Source organism: Scomber scombrus, chromosome 13 (assembly GCF_963691925.1).
Source record: "Scomber scombrus chromosome 13, fScoSco1.1, whole genome shotgun sequence".
Lineage (NCBI taxonomy): Eukaryota > Metazoa > Chordata > Actinopteri > Scombriformes > Scombridae > Scomber > Scomber scombrus.
This window is the reverse complement of record NC_084982.1, coordinates 1800387-1819172: the sequence shown is the minus strand read 5'-3', so window position 1 is coordinate 1819172 and position 18786 is coordinate 1800387. Positions and strand designations below refer to the sequence as shown.

At 37.8% G+C, this 18786-nt stretch overlaps 1 protein-coding gene across 1 annotated transcript in view; it reads left to right on the top strand.

The window, feature by feature from the left end:
- The first annotated feature begins 1430 nt into the window (after positions 1–1430).
- The window catches only part of LOC133993354 (SH3 domain-binding protein 4), a 49653-nt gene continuing 32297 nt past the window's right edge, over positions 1431–18786 (top strand). Inside the window, exon 1 of the mRNA XM_062432268.1 lies at positions 1431–1534. The gene's annotated coding sequence lies outside the window, so the exon portion shown is untranslated. The remainder of the gene's footprint in view (positions 1535–18786) is intronic.

Genomic DNA, 18786 nt, shown 5'->3' with positions numbered 1-18786 from the left:
CGTATTGCTTGTAGTGACAAATCACAGTGTAGCTCTACAACACATTAAGTGTATCATTACTGCCTGTCAACACTGTTTCCAGCAGCAGCAGATAGATGTTTACAGCTGCACCACAAAAACAAGATATATTACATAGCTAAACATCAAATGCTTTTCTCTGGAGTTGGTGCAGACCAAACCAGAGCTAAACGTAGGATGAATATTTGACTTATTCACCAGATGATCACATTCATGACTCCAGTATTCAAGATTCAAAGATTAACTTGTCACAAACTCATATTTTCAGTGTTTACAGTGAGGTACAGGTGTGTCAAACTCATCATCAGGGGTGTCAAACTCATTTTAGTTCAAGGGTCACATACTGTCCTATTTGATCTCAAGTGGGCCAGACCAGTAAAACCATTGCATATTAACCTACAAATAATATAATATAAATGTTATAACTTTACTATAATAGACCATCTATTTACAAAACAGATGAACATGCTGAGATGTGTTAAGAAACAATTCTACAATATTATGTCTCAGTGCAGAAAACCCTCTGAAAAGTTATCCAGTGGGCCAGATTGGACCCTTTGGCAGACCGATTCTAAGCCCACAGGCCGTATATTTGACACATTTGATTTGTAAATCTGTTACCAAGCTAATTGTAGCATTCAAATAATACCACATGAGATAAATAGATGGTTAAATAGCTAGATAGCTAGATAGATAGATAGATAGATAGATAGATAGATAGATAGATAGATAGATAGATAGATAGATAGATAGATAGATAGATAGATAGATAGATAGATGGCTAAATAGATAGATAGATAGATAGATAGATAGATAGATAGATAGATAGATAGATAGATAGATAGATAGATAGATAGATAGATAGATAGATAGATAGATAGATAGATAGATAGATAGATAAATAGTAAAGTGCAGCAGTACTACCGTATATTGCACTTAGTCCCAGAGTGTGTGTGTGTGTGTGTGTGTGTGTGTGTTGGGAGGAGTTCACATGGACGTCATACGTCAGTGGAGCTGAGTTTACGTGTATAAGTGAGGCTACTTTACATGTCTGACGGTTACTAATTATAATAGTATTATCAGTAGTAACATTGTTGCGTGAACTGCTGGCTGATGGTCGTAACGTTAGTTCTATGAGGTTAATATCTTTGTTATTTAAACTCAATGCTCTCACAGATGTTTTATTACTAACTTGTGATCAAATGAAATAAGTTGGACTGTTGAAATATTATACATTCCTGCGTGGAGTGGTTGGGAGTGACATCATGTCCTTATGGAGTATGGAGATGTGTCTCGGTGAGGCCCCTCCCTGCCCCGGTGACATCAGCCGGGGCTCTGCTGCTTTCCTCCAGGGGAACACACACACACACACACACACATACACACACACACTCTCCCAGTCCACACATCCACAGCACCGGGGCCAGCATTGTAGAAACTGCGCCTGCTCTGCTCTGCTCTGCTCGGTTTATAATCGCTTTCTTCATGGGACCAAACAAGACTTCCTCGCTGCCAGGTAAGCTGCCATCTTCCTCTCTTCTTTATCTCCTCTTCCTCTGCTTTATAACCTGTTTCTCTCTCTTTCTTCAAATGGAAAAAAAGTGTTGTCGCTGTGAGAAAAAAATGTAACAGTCTCTTCTGTTTTCATCATTGAAGCTGAAGAATAAGCTGCAACTTTCACTGAGAGGGGAAAAAAAATCCACAGCGGGTGGAAAAAAAAAAAAACTTTGAAAATGTGAAAATGAAGTGATCGACATAGTTTATAAGTTGATAATGTATTGAGAGTTGGAGTGTTCTGCTACGTTTCTCTTGTGTTGTGTGTGTGTGTGTGTGTGTGTGTGTGTTGTGTGTGTGTTGGAGCGTTGTGAATCGCAACGAGCCTTTCTGCTGGCTGGAACGTTACCGTAAAACTACAGTAAGAGTAACGGCTGCTTTCTAACGGTGAACAGCAGCTCTTTGTTAACGCTGATGTAATCAAAAAAAGTGTTTCAAAAGAAATCATCCGTCGTTTGAAGCTAAAGCCCGCCTGATAGACGAGCACAGCGCCGTGAAAGCTGTGCTTACACGTCGGGTAAGTGAGGCTCACCGTGCCGTTAGTGAAGGCGGCATCACGGAGCTCTGACTGGGGGCTGACACCGGTTGCCATGGCATTAACGAACACAACACAACTCCACTGATTTCACATCATCTCCGTATATATATATATGCTCAAACAGAGGTTTCACACCGAGGTTTCTCAGGCTGTCAGCAATTCATGAGAAAATAAACAAACACAGAGAGGAGGAAGAGGAATGATGATAAACAGTAAATGGCAACAATCGATGAAAGTGTGTTGTTGTTTTATAGTCTACCATTCGTTTTTTTCTATGTTGATATATCACTGTGAGAGTAGCAAACTATCTATTTTAGTTATGTTGCCTTCAAGTTATGAAAGAGCTGTGACAACAATACTGATTTGTTCTTTTTTATAGCTGAACAATGCTCTAAACATATAACATAAAGGGGGGGGGGGGGGGGGGGGGGGCAACAAAGGTTCCCAGCTGCTAACTGGTGATGTGTGGTGGATGGTTGGGGGAACTCATAAGCTAAGATTGAACTGTAAACTTCACTGGAATTTAAATTACTAAAAAATTACTTAAAACTTGAATAAAAGCAAGTTCCAGAACGTCGATAGGTAGATAGATAGATAGATAGATTGGTCGATAGATAGATAGATAGATAGATAGATAGATAGATAGATAGATAGATAGATAGATAGATTGGTCGATAGATAGATAGATAGATAGATAGATAGATAGATAGATAGATAGATAGATAGATAGATAGATAGATAGATAGATAGATAAGTAGATAGATAGATAGATAGATAGATTGGTAGATAGATAGATAGATAGATAGATAGATAGATAGATAGATAGATAGATAGATAGATAGATAGGTAGATAGATTGATAGATAGATAGATAGATAGATAGATAGATAGATAGATAGATAGATAGATAGATAGAGAGATAGATAGATTGGTCGATAGATAGATAGATAGGTAGATAGATAGATAGATAGATAGATAGATAGACAGACAGACAGACAGACAGACAGACAGATACTTTATTGATCTTTCAAAGGAAATTGCTTGGTTTACAGCAGCTACAGCCACACATAAGTTCAAGCACTTTATTGCACAACAAAATGACTTTTATGACCCTCAGAGGTGCATTTAAAATCCAATCCAAAGAAATAAATAAATAGATAAAGCAGAATAATTATACACAAAATCACAGTATGGCAATGATGCCCGGCTCAGTAGCACAGATGGTTATTGTACAAGTGTTCAGTAGTACTATTATTGCACATATAGTAAAGAGTGAATTGCGCATCACAGGCATACAACATATATCACATAGAAACCCATTTTTGACTATCCAATGGAGAAAAACTAAGTGCCAAACAAAACAAAAAAAAGACAAGAAGTAGACGTCTATCTGTGGACAGTAGTGTTGGCCTGCTGATGTGTCAGTCTCATGGTTATGACTCAGTATTGTAACGTATGTAAATGAAAGCACACAGCACAGAGTGTTGATGTCAGGTAATAATGGATCAGCTGCTGTGACACTGCTATACAGTTCCACTTATTTCCACTTTTATAAGAGTAGAATCATATAGAAATAGTCACACTGTCAACTTCTACTTCTGTTTTTGTACACGTGCATACACAAACATGATGTAGCGTGTTGTGCTTGGTTAGCGTTAGCAGTCTTGGTAGCTTGTTCTTACCTTTGGACAGAGACTAGCTAGCTGTTTCCTGTCATTTCAGTAGCAATGCTAAGCTAAGTGTCTGCTGGCTGTAGCTTCTTGTTGAATAAATATACGTGAGTGGTATTGATAATGTGAATTCCTTCACTTTGGCAGCAGACGGAGGGGCTGTTTTTTTTTGGGGGGGGGGGCTGCTGTTTCCTCTACAAAGTCTACAGGAATTTGAGAAATGTTATGACTAATGATGCTAAACAGCTACAGAAATCGTTCATTTTAGCTTGTAGCCTAATAAGAAGTCACTATTAGCCGCTATGCAGGCAAAGCAGTTCAAACTATATGTAGTATTTACTGGTTAAACAGCAGTTTATACAGGTTATTGTCAATAATTTGATTGGCTTTTTTATTCATGTATGTTTTACAGTGCTTACAGTAAAGAGGTTAGCTGTTGTTAACTCAAGTAAAACGTTTTCTTTCACCTGGTTCACTGTCTCCTCCACGGCCTTACTGCTCTGCTGTCTGCTTTATGTGTTTGTGTGTGTGTGTGTGTGTGTGTGTGTGTGTGTGCAGAAGGCTCAGCCCCGCCCTCGGTCAAACGCCGCCACAGAGAGAGCAGAGGAGAGGAAGACCATAAAACTCTGATCCGTTAATCTCACTCCCTGCTCTCTTAAAGTACTGATACAACCTCCAAAAAATCTCTCTCGCTTCTTACAAATTTAAAAGCTGTTCAGATTCAGACCTGAGTTTCTGAGTGTCATAGTTGTGAAATAGAAAAAGAAAAATATTTATTCATTGTCTGCCTTTTCTAATCCTTCACCCATATGTTTTTTTTTTTCCTGGCAGTTATAGACTGAAAAGCTGTTCAGGTGCTGAGAGTCTCACCCTCTGTTCTAATAATGTGCCAACTTTCTTGCTGAGGTCAGCGGATGATGTGACTTTAGTGGAATGGTCCTTTTTCGACAGTCAGGTTGTAAACAGTGTTTAACGCAGGTTATTTGGAGGAAAGTGGTTTTTAGATCATCTGGCTTTGTTTACAGCCTCTCTGATGCTTTATTAAACTTGTGCAGTCTACAGATGGAACTCTTGGATTTGTAGTTTTTGACATAAGAAGTCAACACATGTATGGTCACATATATTTGGCTTTGGAGCTGTCCTGAGAAGACAGTTAGTGATGGACAAATGAAAACAATTAATGTGTTTTTTTTTTCTTCATTTCAAGGGCAATATACAACAACAATATTGTAGGGATGACTATTGGTGCTTTCACAGAATATTTACATAATGAGAGTTTTGATAGATAATCATCAGTAATGTGGATATAATGATTAAATGGGTAAAGGCAAATAATAGAACAACTAGAACAGTCTGAAAATGACATCACTTTACTGTAAATATTATATATATATTATAATATGTTTCTGCAATATTACAATATTCAATATCTAAGACGATGTCTAGTCTCATATCACGATATCTATATAATATTGATATAGTACATTGCTCTATGGGCTCATATGGAAGCTGTGAAGAAGAGAAAGAACTTTTTTTGGCTCCATGCGCCACTGAGCAGCTTCCATAAGAATGAAGGAGGCCCCGCCTGCTTCATTCTGCATCCTCATCGATAGATGCCACTAAATCTTACACACTGCTCCTTTAAATTGTCAGCGTGGGAGTATTTTGGATACATAAAGAATGGTCTGGGGGTTTGTTCAAGAAGACGGATCTCTAATTTACAGAACTTTGACGAAGAAAAGTCGCTGCTAAAGGATCCAACATCTTAAACTGAAAATAATATGGATACAATATTAATATATGGCCCAGTCCAGATTCAAATGATTATGGTGTGATTTTTTGTGAGGATCTGTACCAAACAAAGATGTTTTCTTAAGTGTGTAAAACATGATTTGTAGGTCAGGACCACAATATTACATTTAAAATGTTATGTTGGCACATTTAACCTTTAACAAATATTGCACCTCCTGTGATTGGATTATTGCAGGAGGTCATACTGCGATTTGAATAAAGATTCAATTAAATGTTCAGCCCAATTATAAAGTCCCTTCCTTCCTAAAGCCAGGTGAGTGTTAACTGAGCTGCTAAAGAAACACAAAGTGGTGATTGGAAAAACTCACAACAGCACACTAGAAACATAAAAAGTGTCTTATGTGTAAAAGTTGGTTAAAACATGAAGATTCTTGTTATAAAGAGAATATGTGATCATTTGGCTGTAACCTGCTGCAGCACAAATAACATGAAAAGTTATAAAGTCAGAACACTAAACAACATCAAATCTGTTATTTAGTTGGACGTGACATCATAACCATATACTGTTACCCTGGATTTCATCTTCCTGTATTAAACAATACATGAATAACATCAGTCAGATTTTGAACACTGTGATCATGACTCGCTCTGTTTCCATGTTGACCTCAACACAAACAGACTGTGATTAAAGGAAGGATGCAATATTTTTCATGCTTTTGTTATATCTAATAACTTTTCCTCTCATTAATGAAATCAAAGACTAATTACGCTTCATGATGGCTCAGGTTTATTAAAATATGGTGTATACTAGTTGAGTATGACATGTTTGATACCATTATAAAACATGTGATTTTATGCATGTTTAATACTTACACTGATTTCAATGTGTTGTTTTAGAAACACCAAAAAAAGCACAGCAGTGTTTCTCAATATTTTAACCAATATGCTACAAATCATCTCTGTGAAATTACATATTTTCTTGTTGTCAACTAATCCCTTAAAAAAATAACCCAAAACCAACAATGAGTCAGTCTGTCTCACTCTGTCTGTGACCCTCGGGTCCAGGCCAGAATATCTGAATCTTTAAAAGTCGCTCACAGTTATATATAGCTTCAATTTCCAAAAAAAAAACCCGGCTCCGTTATTTCCTGGAACAGCTGGTAGAACAGCAGTTTTTAACAAAATGTTCCTCAAACAGGAGGAAACAGTGCATTTGTTGAGGACTATTTTCAGCAGCAGATAAATACACATTTGGTGCTTTAGTGAGTATTTCTGGCAGCGGGACGGACGGTGTGTGTGTGTGTGTGTGTGTGTGTGTGTGTGTGTGTGTGGGACTGAGTCTAAATAAACTACAGTGTCTAGTCATAATGAAGAATCATGTCACCCTGTGCAACACTGTGACTCACTGATGTGTTTGTATTAGTTTTTGGACAACAATTGAGCTCTATAGCACTGAGGAATACGAGTTTTATATGAGTTTCATATACATAATACATGTTAGTAGATCAGTTCATTGTTGGTTTTGGTCTTCTAATGAGATTTATCAACAGAAGTAGTGTGTGAAAGTGTGTGAAAGACGTCCTTAAAATTGAAGAAATCTCAAAGAAATTTCGTAATATACGTTTTCTGTTGCACAAACATCCTTAGCAACCAAAATAAGAAAACAGTACATATGAGATAGAAAAACAAGCTATGTGGAAGACGTTATCTGTTATGTCTTGCAGTATTTATTAATTCACGCTGGCTGACGCCTTCAGATTGTTTACTTTGGAGTTCTCATTTGGCAGATTAATGGAACAGCACAGTCCAGTCTGTCCTCCCTCCCTTCAGCCGTTCATCAGACCTTCTTAACGACCAGTGCTGTAAATTCACCAGTAACAGTAAGAGTCTGCATTGATGAACCTGAGCATGGATGCTGTTAACACCTGCCGCACTTTGACAAATGACCCACAATTTGACCTTTGCTTAGAAATCTATCAGAGAGGTTTTTGGAAGCAGAGAAAATCCTGCTTCCATCCCTTCATCGTTGAGGAGCAGCAGATCTTGGGTTACAGCTGGACTTGAATAGACCTCATTGTTTAAGTGAATGCATGTGATTCCAGATAAGCGTCGACCCCCGCTGGCCCCCACCCCTCAGGGGGTAAACATGCGTCTCCCGGTGTCGCTGAAGCTCAGTACCAGCTGATTACAGCACAAGTTATGACAGAGAGGGCACGGCTGTGGTTGGCATAAGACAGGCGGTTGGGTCATTTGCCCCAACCCCAGGGCCACCCATGTCAGCTTTACTTGTCAGGGAGTGAAGCCAGTCATTATGCCATGCGTGAGTCATCCTGGAGCTCCGTCTTTCCCTGCCAGCCACCCTCATCTTCCTTCAGCTCAGGAGCTCACAGTGAGTGTTCACTGCTGTCTTAGCGATTAACCCATTTCACTATTAACCACGCTTTAAAACGGCTCAGCTGCACCGAGTGTTTCTATTTTCACTCTCAAAAATGGATGTCTCATGGTACGCTACACTGGTTTAACTGAGGAAAATTTAACAAAACCAGACAGTTATATATAAAATATTTAGGTGCAACCAGCAAGCCCCTCGGAAGAGCACCAGGTTTTAAAGCCAATTTGGCATAGTGGCCAAACTGTGTAATTACATCATATGATGCTATTGGGCCCAAAAAGTTTCTACCATGGGCTTACATTGTCACAACCCCTGCGAAATGACTCATTTTACTATCAGAATTTGATCCATTCAGTCCGATCACATTTACAGAGTCCAGAAGAGTCGCATGATTAGATCATTTTATCCTCATTCAAGTTAGCCAGAGGGCTAAACCGAAAGTAGCTAGTTGAAGTCGCTGTCCACTTGCTCTATGGGCTCAATAACGTGGAAGCTATGAGCAGGTGGAAGAACTTTTTTTGGCTTCATGCACCACTGAGCAGCTTCCAAAAGAATGAACGTGGCCCCGCCTCCTTCATTCTGCATCCTCACCACTAGATGCCACTAAATCTTACACACTGCTCCTTTAAATTGTCAGTGTGGGAGAATTTTGAATACATAAAGAATGGTTTGGGGGTTGTTCAAGAAGAAAGATCTCCAGTTAGTTAAAACTTGCCGAAGAAAAGTTGTTGCTTAAGGATCCAACACCTTAAACTTAACTGCAAGATCACCATCCAGGTATACTGCTCAGGTTAAGATAATACATTAAATAATAACTAGTTAAAAACATTAGTTAAGGTTACTTAAGAAAACACTGTGTTAAATACACAAGCAAAACTTACAATCAATAAAGTAGCAGTTAATTAAGAGATAGGCTTTAAGTAAATTGATTAACTTAAATTATAAACCAACAGCAACAAAGCTGGAAAAGGAGCATTGCACTGTTTATAATTGAAAGCTGTAATCCCCTCAAGCGCTTCATTAACATCCTGTTACCTCCTCCCATCTGTGGTGAGTAAACATGAGGTATGGTAGGTAAATATGACAGGTGTAAAACACTCACTTAACCCACTTAGACTTGCAGCACTGTAGCATGGGATCTAACTAATTGCATTTCAGTGATTAATAACACTTGCATCAGATGTTTCCAGTTATTCCTTTCTATCAGAAAACATTATTTTTCATATATTTAATTATTAAAATTGATTATTAAAAAATGATTTTAATAGGCATGTATGACAGTTGATAATTACCTACATTAATGATAATTTCCCCTATGGCCATTTTGGCATGGATTATTTGTTTTTATTGTATTATTCACTTTTAGCTTAAGGCTACCTCTGATACTGCTGCACTTCAACCCTCTGTTGCACAATCCTCAGCAAAGTGTGCCTTACGCTCCCTGTTCAGAACAAACATACTCATGTGATATCACCCACACATATTATTGTTAATTTAATTAATGTACAATAATCGTGTGATAGTGACTGTACCCAGAATATAATCATATATAATATCGTTTTGCATCAAATTGGATTCTTTATGACAGTGAATGTGACTTTCTCTGCATTTGTATTTGGAAATCATGACTGCAGCAGCATTTTTAGCAAGCTAGCAGCGTGGCTAAAGGACTAGCAAAGGTTGAAAACTTAAAGAACAGATAGACACATTTGATCCAGACTGGATAAAAACATATTTCAGAGGATGAATCCTGCTCAGTTTGGTGATTTGGTGATTTTTTTGTCTTGCGCCACCAGTTCATACTTCAGTTCATACTTCAGTTCATACTTAAGTGTATAAAGAACTGAAAAAGAGGTGTCAGAACAGGTCACTTACAAATAACCAAGACAAAGACTTCTGATTTTTTTTAAAAACCTTAAATATGGTTATTAAAGAGTTGTAATTACTGAGCGAGACATTTTACAGTTGAAAAAAACGTTTTCTTTGTAATGGAGACAATGTTTCTAAAACACTTCTATGCTAACATTTCTTGTTATTTATTGGCTGACATACAACAATATATCTGTGATAAGCTAATGTCTAGCATGAGTTAGCTACCAGTCTGTACAAAATGCAGCTTAATGAAATATAACTTCTCTCAGGACCAAAGTTTAACAAAGCAACAAAATATTAAGCGCATAATCATCCAGCTAACATCACTTTCAGTTTATATAGAAGCAGTTTTACAGTGTTTCATTTATCAGGTTTCACAACAATTTGTTGCTAATTTGTATGGATGTAGCTTTATAGCTAGCTAGCTATGGTAGTAATGTAAGATGATGTCTCCACACTTAGTCCCGCTTACTCAGCTGTGATTGGCTAACACAGCTATCAGTTTTGTTCAGTGGGGTGTAATGAAGCGTCCAGCTTCACACCTCACCACTAACACAGCTGCTGACTGGTTGTATTGAAGAAAGCAAATGGAGTGAAGTGTGTACGTGTCACCGTGTGTGTGTGTGTGTGTGTGTACGTGTGTGTGTGCGTGCGTGCGTGCCAGCGTGCGTGCGTCTAGGATGGTTAGTGGGCTTGGGGGGATAGGGGTTTGTGTGTGTGTGTGTGTGTGTGTGTGTAACGCCATTGTTTTCTGAATCGTGACAAGACTGGCAACAAGGAAAAGCAGCCCAATGAATTTCCCGATAAAAGCCTACAATGACAACGTGACACCATGTGTAACCTCCTCTTTGTCGTTTAAAAGAATGACTCGTTTCTCATCTTTTTTTTTCTCTCCTCCTCCACTTGAATAATGCATGATTTCATTTGGAGCTGGGCATTCCTCACATTCCTCCTCACTTTATCCCTGCAGACATTCCACCTTGGTATGTTTATATTGTGAAGTAAAGGAGTGAATGATGGCTGCAGCTGCACACCAGCTCACACAATACATCTCTGGAAGCAGAAGAAGAAAACTAAACAAGCTTGAGCCTGTGTGTACAGCTGTAGAATATTGAGCATAAACATTTGAATATCTTCTTTGACTGACAGAGCTGGAGGTGTTAGCAGCCCAGAAACATGCACAGTTTACTGTCCCTGCTCAGCAGCACATGGCTCTACATGTTCAGGCTCCAGGCTGTGTGGACCTCAGGCCATCAGAGTCCTGACAGTCACAAAACTGCCAGATAATGAACTCAGATTGTTAAGAAACATAGCTGGAATATCATATGTCCTCTCTGTGGTGTAAAGGTGAAACTTATTTAGCCCTCCAGTTGGCGTTGACTCAAATATGAGGTATCATTTAATTTAAATGAGGCTTTTTGACCATCATTTTTAAAAATGATGTGTAAAACCTTGGAAGTTGGAATGAATTTGTCTAAAAAGTGAAGGTAAAAGATCATTTATACAGTATACTTCATAAACAGTCAAACCAGACTTCGATCCAGCAGGGCAACCTAGTTTTGAACCTAGTTTTAGGTTTGCATTTATTAAACGTTATCCTTTATTTCATTTTACTTTTGTTTAGTTTATTTAATGTATTTAATTAGGGGTGTCACAATTCTCCAAATCCTCAATTCGATTTTATTTTCGATTTTAAGGTCACGATTTGATTCGTTTCGACAATCTCTCAATCTTTTTTTTGGTCCTTTTAGCACAGATGCCATCTTTAGACTAGTCATGAGTGATATAATCTCCATCAGTTGTTTGTAATGTACCACACTAAGGCCCTACTGTCAAAATTAAATAATTTATGAACAATATAATGTAACAATAACTTGTTTCAGCAGTCAATTAGAAACTTACTGTAAACAAAAGAATCATGTAGTGACCCTTTAGTAACTGCAGTGTGCACTCTTCATATTAGATGATATTCAAGTTCAAAATAAAACAAAAATTAAATTAAAACAGCCTAATGTCCATAAACATCACTGAACAATGAAGTGTGTTAACTGTCCTAACAGTAGCATCTCTGGTGCTACAAATACCCCTACAGCGCTAGTTATTGCTTTAGTGCAGACATCCCAACTCTCCCGGAAGTTCCTCCGTTGATTTCAAAGGTTGAGATCGTGATGTCATTTCGATCGATATTCGATTTACAATCGAAATCGTGACACCCCGGTATTTAATCTATTTAAACCTTTTAATACACTCCCTTATTTTATTAATTTTTTATTTTCTTTCATTTATTTTATTTTGTTTACATTTTCTAAACATTTGTATCATTCTTATTTTCTCTTGTGTGCATTGAGCTCAGTTTCTTTCTTTTAAATGTTTTCTTTGTTTCTATTCCTTTTCTTTATGTTGTCACCTTTTCTGTCTTATTATCAGCTTGTCAATCAACTGTGAAGCCCTTTGAACTACATGAACCTGTATGAAAGCTGCTATCAATTATAAATAAAGTTTGATTGATTAATCAGCTGGTTGATCAGCAGAAAATAAATTGACAATTACTTTATTTATAGTCATTTTTATCGAGTAAAAAGGGCCAAATAGTTGCAGGAACTGTGGAGCCTCAGTAACTTAAAGTGTCTTATCACAGTCCTGCTTCCATTCCCAGCACATCTGGAGAAGCATGATTAGACCAGATGACACTGATGATGGATTACAAACGGAGGAGTTTGAGACGTAAGACAAGAAGAAACACAACCCAGCGACACACCCTGTTGTTTATGTTGAGCTGGATTCACTAAAGAAATAAAAAGATTCAAACTTTAGAGCACCTGTGTGCAAAGTGGTGTATCTGTAGAAAGTTTGATCAGGATTTATTTCTCCTTTAGAGACTAAGCTCAAGAAAATACGAGTAAATGAAGTTTGATTTCTCTCATTTGCACACACACACACACACACACACACACACACACACACACACACACACACACACACACACACACACACACACACACACACACACACACACACACACACACTGCCTCTCACATTATTACCCTCACTTCGTCCTCCTGATTGTTGCTCTCATTCTGTTGTTTTTCATCCCTCTATCTTGCTTTTCTTCGACTCTAACATTAGTTTGTTTTAATGTCAATAAACAGCAGTAGAATGTCTAATATTGATCATTCACACACTCACTGCTGGACATCATGTGAATGAAGATGAACACAAGCTGTAACACCTGCAGGCTGGAACTAAACCAGGATCTAAAGCTGGGTAGCCAGAATGAGAGCCAGAAAGAGTTCCTGGGTTACTATGGCAATGGGTTGATTGTAACTTGAAGATACTTGGAGTTTGGATTGTTGGTTGGATGAAACAAACGATTCACCTTTGGCATTTTTCTCTACTTGATATTTAATGATTAGCTGGAGCCCGTTTCTTCCAGTGATGATGTTTTAAGTGATGAAGAGCAGCTCTCCAGCAGGACTGTGAGGTTCCTCTGACGGTGTGTACTCTGCATCTCGCTCCAGGACACGAGATACTGGAGCTTTTTGTTTCCAAACACTCAAGGCCTCAGCAGTGTTGACTCAGTACGAGAGTGTTTGTGTTCTTTCAGCGAGCTGCGGCCTGAGAACACAGCATCTGGCTTTCTCTCATTATCCCATGAACTCAGCAGCTAATTCAAGGTCCGCGAGCTGGTCGGGCTCGCGCTCGTCACCTCCTAAATCCTCCCTCGCCAGAGAGAGGAAAGCAGACGACTCGGCATGTTTGCGGCTCAGACTGCGAAGCGGTTTAACTTGTGTTCAGTCCATATGTGGTGAGAAAACTGATACTGGAAGTTTGCTTTGTTGAGTTATTGATGTTAAAATCAGAAACAGATGAAGAGAAATAAGCTGATTTTAAAGTGCAGCAGATCACTGAGTAGCCTATAATGATTTCAATGCATTCAAAATCCTTTTCTCTCTACTGTCATGATCTACAGTATGTGCAGTTAGGTGTGTATAAATCAATCAATCAATCAAACTTTATTTATAGCACCTTTCACAGGCTACACACAGGTTCATGTAGTTCAAAGTGTGTTACAGTTAGTTGATTGACAAGCTGATAATAAGACAGAACAAGTGACAACATAAAGAAAAAGAATAAAAAAGAACAAATTAAAAGACAAAAACTTAGACCAATGCACGCTAGAGAAAAGAATGATAAAAATGTTTGAAAATTTCAATAAAATAAGTTTTAAAAAAGTAAATAAAGGTAATAAATAAATAAAAAAGAGAAGAAGTCAAAGGGTTATTAAAAGTTAGAGTAAAAAATCATCAATCAGATCAAGTTTGATAACTAGGTTAAAAAAGGAGTTTAAAAGACAAAAGAAACAGATGAATAACATCGATAAGAAGATAATAAAAATGCAAAAAAAAAGTAGAAAAAAAGAGAGAGATAAAACATTTCAAAAAAACAAAGCTGAACATCAAAGCAAATACAATAAAATAGAATAAAAAGACAATAAAACAATTAAGTTCTTAATCAAAAGCCAGGCTGAACATGCAGGTTTTTAGTTTCATTTGAAAGATTTGGACACTTCCAGCTGCTCTTCCAGTGTAGAATGTAGAAGTGTTCTACACTAATCATTACTGTGGTTAGTGCATTACATCAACTCTATTTAAAGCTTCTGTTTCTATGCATTGTTTCACATCAGTATATATTGTGTGTCATTCTGCTACTGAGCATGTGCAGAGGACAGAAGAACAAGTCAGTCAGAAACAGTATAATGTAAGCGTTTCCATGCGAGCTTCCTTACTTTTTGAATTCTTTTCAAAGTTGCATATTCTCTCTTCCACATATTTATAGTATTTTTTAATTTATAATTTTTATATTAAAAAAATTAAAACCCCTCAACAAACTCACTTCTTGTTAACTCTTTAAATACTTATTTTAACGTGAGGATCAAATGCTTTAGATTCAACACAGGTCTGATGTTCAATGCATCAGCCGCATCATTCAATAAGATAACATAAGATAATAATAGTAAATAAAAAAAATAGTAATGTAAACCATGTTAATGTACCACATGGATAAAGTAGTCCGTAGCTCAGATAAATGAGATGATATGCTTTGCTGTAGAATTGATGCTTAGAAACAGGACAGAGGAGTATCCTGATGTAAACATCTGTCTTGATGCTGCCACTGTATTAGCACACATGTAAAACTGTGTGTTTTCATGTTTATCAGCTGTTGTGTGTGTTGATCTTTGCTCTTTAGTCCTATTTCAGTCATTTTTGATCAGATATTTCCTGATTTGAATCTTTTGTTCCTGTTAGACTGTGTTTCTGTGAAGTCCCTGCATGTGTTTATCTTACATGAATCTGATGTGTTACTCTGATATTCGGAACTCTTTTCTGTCTTCGGTCTTTAAGCATCCTTCTTGACTGTGACTGAGCAGAGGAGAACAATGTGTTGAAAGGCGGTTCTTTGAAGGAAATGTGGTAGGCAGGGAGAGTCAGCAGAGATTTGGCTGCCTCTCATCACAAAGGCATTTCCTCCTCAGCCACTTCCTGCTCTGTGGAGCAGTCGTCTTTAAAACTCACAGCACAGTCTCCTCCTGCACTCAGGGCTAATATGGATCCAGTCGTTCGGTCATCATTTATTGCTGCAGGGTGAACGTTGTGTCTCTGACCTTGCACAGTGACCATATTTATAGCCCGGGCCTCGTTAATGCTTATCCTCTGCAGCCTTTTTCATCTATCTAGATACACACAAAATATACTGTCCTATTAATGGAAGCAACAACATAAAGTCAACATGATGTGTCAGGAGGAGGGCAGGATCTGTTTGTGGTACCATCTCATCAGTCTTGTGATGATGATGCCAGCAATGTTCAACGTACAGTATAAGAATGCAGTGTTTTAACTAGCTTACTGTACACATCAGTTATCATTGAGCTTTCAGTTCAATTAACAAAAGAAACTACTTTGAAACTGTGATTCTGCAGCGTGCTAACATTTTAAACAAGCATTTTACAACTACTTGATGGATAACTGTAATTTTGTAGACGTCCCACAGGGGGTCGGCTGTCGGTTAGGAGGTAGAGTGGGTTGTCCGCCAATCGGAAGATAGGCGGATCGATTCCCAGCTCCTCCAGTCCACGTGTCGATGTGTCCTTGGGCAAGATACTGAACCCCAAATTGCTCCCGATGGCTGCACCAATGCTATATGAATGGATCAATGTGTAAAAGTGCTTTGAGAGGTTGGGAAACTAGAAAAGTGCTGTTTACCATTAGACATTCAAGGTCCACAGATGATCAATCCTACTGGCTTGTCCTCTGGTGCCACCAAAAGGTTTTTGGTCTTAAGTGAAATATCTCAACAATAACTGGATGCATTGCCAAGAATTGTGGGACATTTGTGGGAATTGTGGTGATCCCTTAACTGTATTTCTTGTGCCATCATCATTTTTACATTCCTATTTGTACAATACTTTGGTTTATGAGCAAATACCTGCAACAATAATGACATTCCCATCAGCCTTAAATGCACTTTGTGTTTATGAAAATGCTAGCATGCTAACACACTAAAGTAAACACTTAAACAGGTGAACATCACCTTGTTAGCAGTGTTATTGTGAACGTGTTAACATGCTGCTGTTAGGCACAGGGGTGCTTTAAGCTAAATGCTACTGGCAGCCTTCCATTGCTGTAGACTTTTATGGTTGTTTTATGGTAGATCAGATTAGGTGTGTACAACGTGCTGTTCAACCTCAACGGAAATGAAAAGTGTTCCATTGTGCCAAATGGCTACACTCAAAGGTGGAGTGAAAAGTCGGCCGTCCCACAGCTTTTTACATTCAAAGTGACTTTAAATGGTTGTCAGATTAGTAAAAAAAGAGAGCTAAGACCCTTCCTTCATTTCACCTAAGAGTTTGGCTGTTCGGAACAAGCTTAAACACATTTTATTTCAGGCATGGTCCAACCATTCTCAGGATCCCTGTGGTTCCTTAAAACGTCTTAACATGTCTTCAATTTAATTTTTGATATTTAAGATCTAAAACTTTGTTTTAGTTCAGCTTGTTCAGCTTATGTTATTTATCATTATTATCATTATTTTCTGATTGTTTTACATAAACCAATCAATCAACTTATTAAAGTAAAAAATAATCAGCAGTTGGAACTATAATGAAACTAATCATTAGTTACAGTCCTTTATAAATGACTTCAAAATGAGCTCCATTTAACCCACTACAACAGTAACATCCTGCTTTTCCATTATTATATATCTCATAATATATTATATGTGACACTTTTCTGCATTGAGTACTTACTTGAGAAATTACCCATCACCACTGTTTGCCAAGCAATTTTAATACAAGAAAATGTTCTTGTTATGTTAAACTCATAACTGTGTATACAGTAGTCTAATTAGTCGTATTCTTCTGTGGCAGGAATTGCTTTATATTTTCCGTAATAGAGGTTTTAAAAATGTCTTAAAAGTCATTACATTTGTATTATAAAATGTGCAGATACTCTGCATTCTGATTGACCATAAATTGAACTTAAGTCTCATTTCAAAATGTATTTTCTTATATCTGTTTTCATTTCCCTTTTATTCCCCCCAAATATCCCAGTGTTTATTTTTATGATGCCAACTTGCGTCACAAAGCCTTCTTCCATCTACTAACACAAACAGTAAAGAAACATTCATATGATTTTCTGAATAAGGGGACACCTTTTTGAAAGTCAGCACTTAAAAACATTTTTCACGTTGGAATGAAAATGTGTTGTTGTGTTGGATGTTTTCAGTTTCTTATAATCTTCAGGTCTGTTAACAGTTCACTCACATTTAAATCACTGGAGAAAGCAGAAAAAACAAAGGATACATTTAATAACTAAGGCCCTTAATGAGATCTCATTATTTCTAAACCTCAAGTGAGTCTTTTAACATGTTGGTGTAGCTTCCTTTGTTTTCATAAATGAAGATAAGCACCCGATGTTCCCTGTCAGAGATTCTGTTTGTTTTCTCTGTGAATCTAATAAGAAACATTTGGCACAAGCCTTTTCCTGAGGAACATCCACCCTGACAGGAAGTGAACTGCTGAAAAAAAACAGTGGCATGGATGACAGCTTCATGTAGCATTTCCTATGCAGTCACAGTGAAGGAACGGCTGAGTGATTTTGAGATGAGCTGGTCTCCCATGGCAGCTGCAGTGAATTGAAGTGTTGAAATTGGCTTATCGAGCCTCAGCAGGGTCAACACGCTGCTGCTCCTGCTGCCCGCTGACAGTGACCACCTCATGGCCCCAGACAGGAAATGAGATCAGAGGTTGGAGAGGAGCAGAAATGATTATAATTTTATATTCATAGCTTTGGTTTTCCACTGGGAGAGTTCTATCAGTCTGAAGCAGCAGTTAATGCCACAGAGCCTCTCCTCTCTTACCCTCCTCCTATAGTTGGAAGTCATTTTCGGAGCATATCATTAGGCTACAGGTATGGTTATGTATTAGACCCTAATATATCACCATGACTCACATTGAAAATGCTTGTTCATCATGTTCACCCTCTGAGCATATTAGCATTCTAACATTTGCTAATTAGCAGTCATTTGTGGGAGTGTGATTAGTTTTGCAGGAATTTGTATTAGATCATTTTAAACTGACATGACGACGCAAGATGAAAATCAGATCTTCACCAGAGTTTTTACACTTCATCCTGAGGTAGACATCAATTATAGCAGGGACTCCCATACATTTATTTATTTATACACTGGAACACTGTATAGAATGTCATGGCAGTCCATCAGATAGTTGTCAAGTAGTCAAGAAAACCTCATGGTGGCTCCGGAGTAAAGGTCACCACCTTTACTACCAAGGGGGACCGGGTCAGTGACAAATAATGTTGGTAAAATGAGCAATTCAAAAATATGTTAAAAAATATTTTTAAAAGCAGCACCATGTTTGTTAAAATGTGCATTTAGTATTTTTGTTGGTTATATATCATTTTAAATGACATTTGC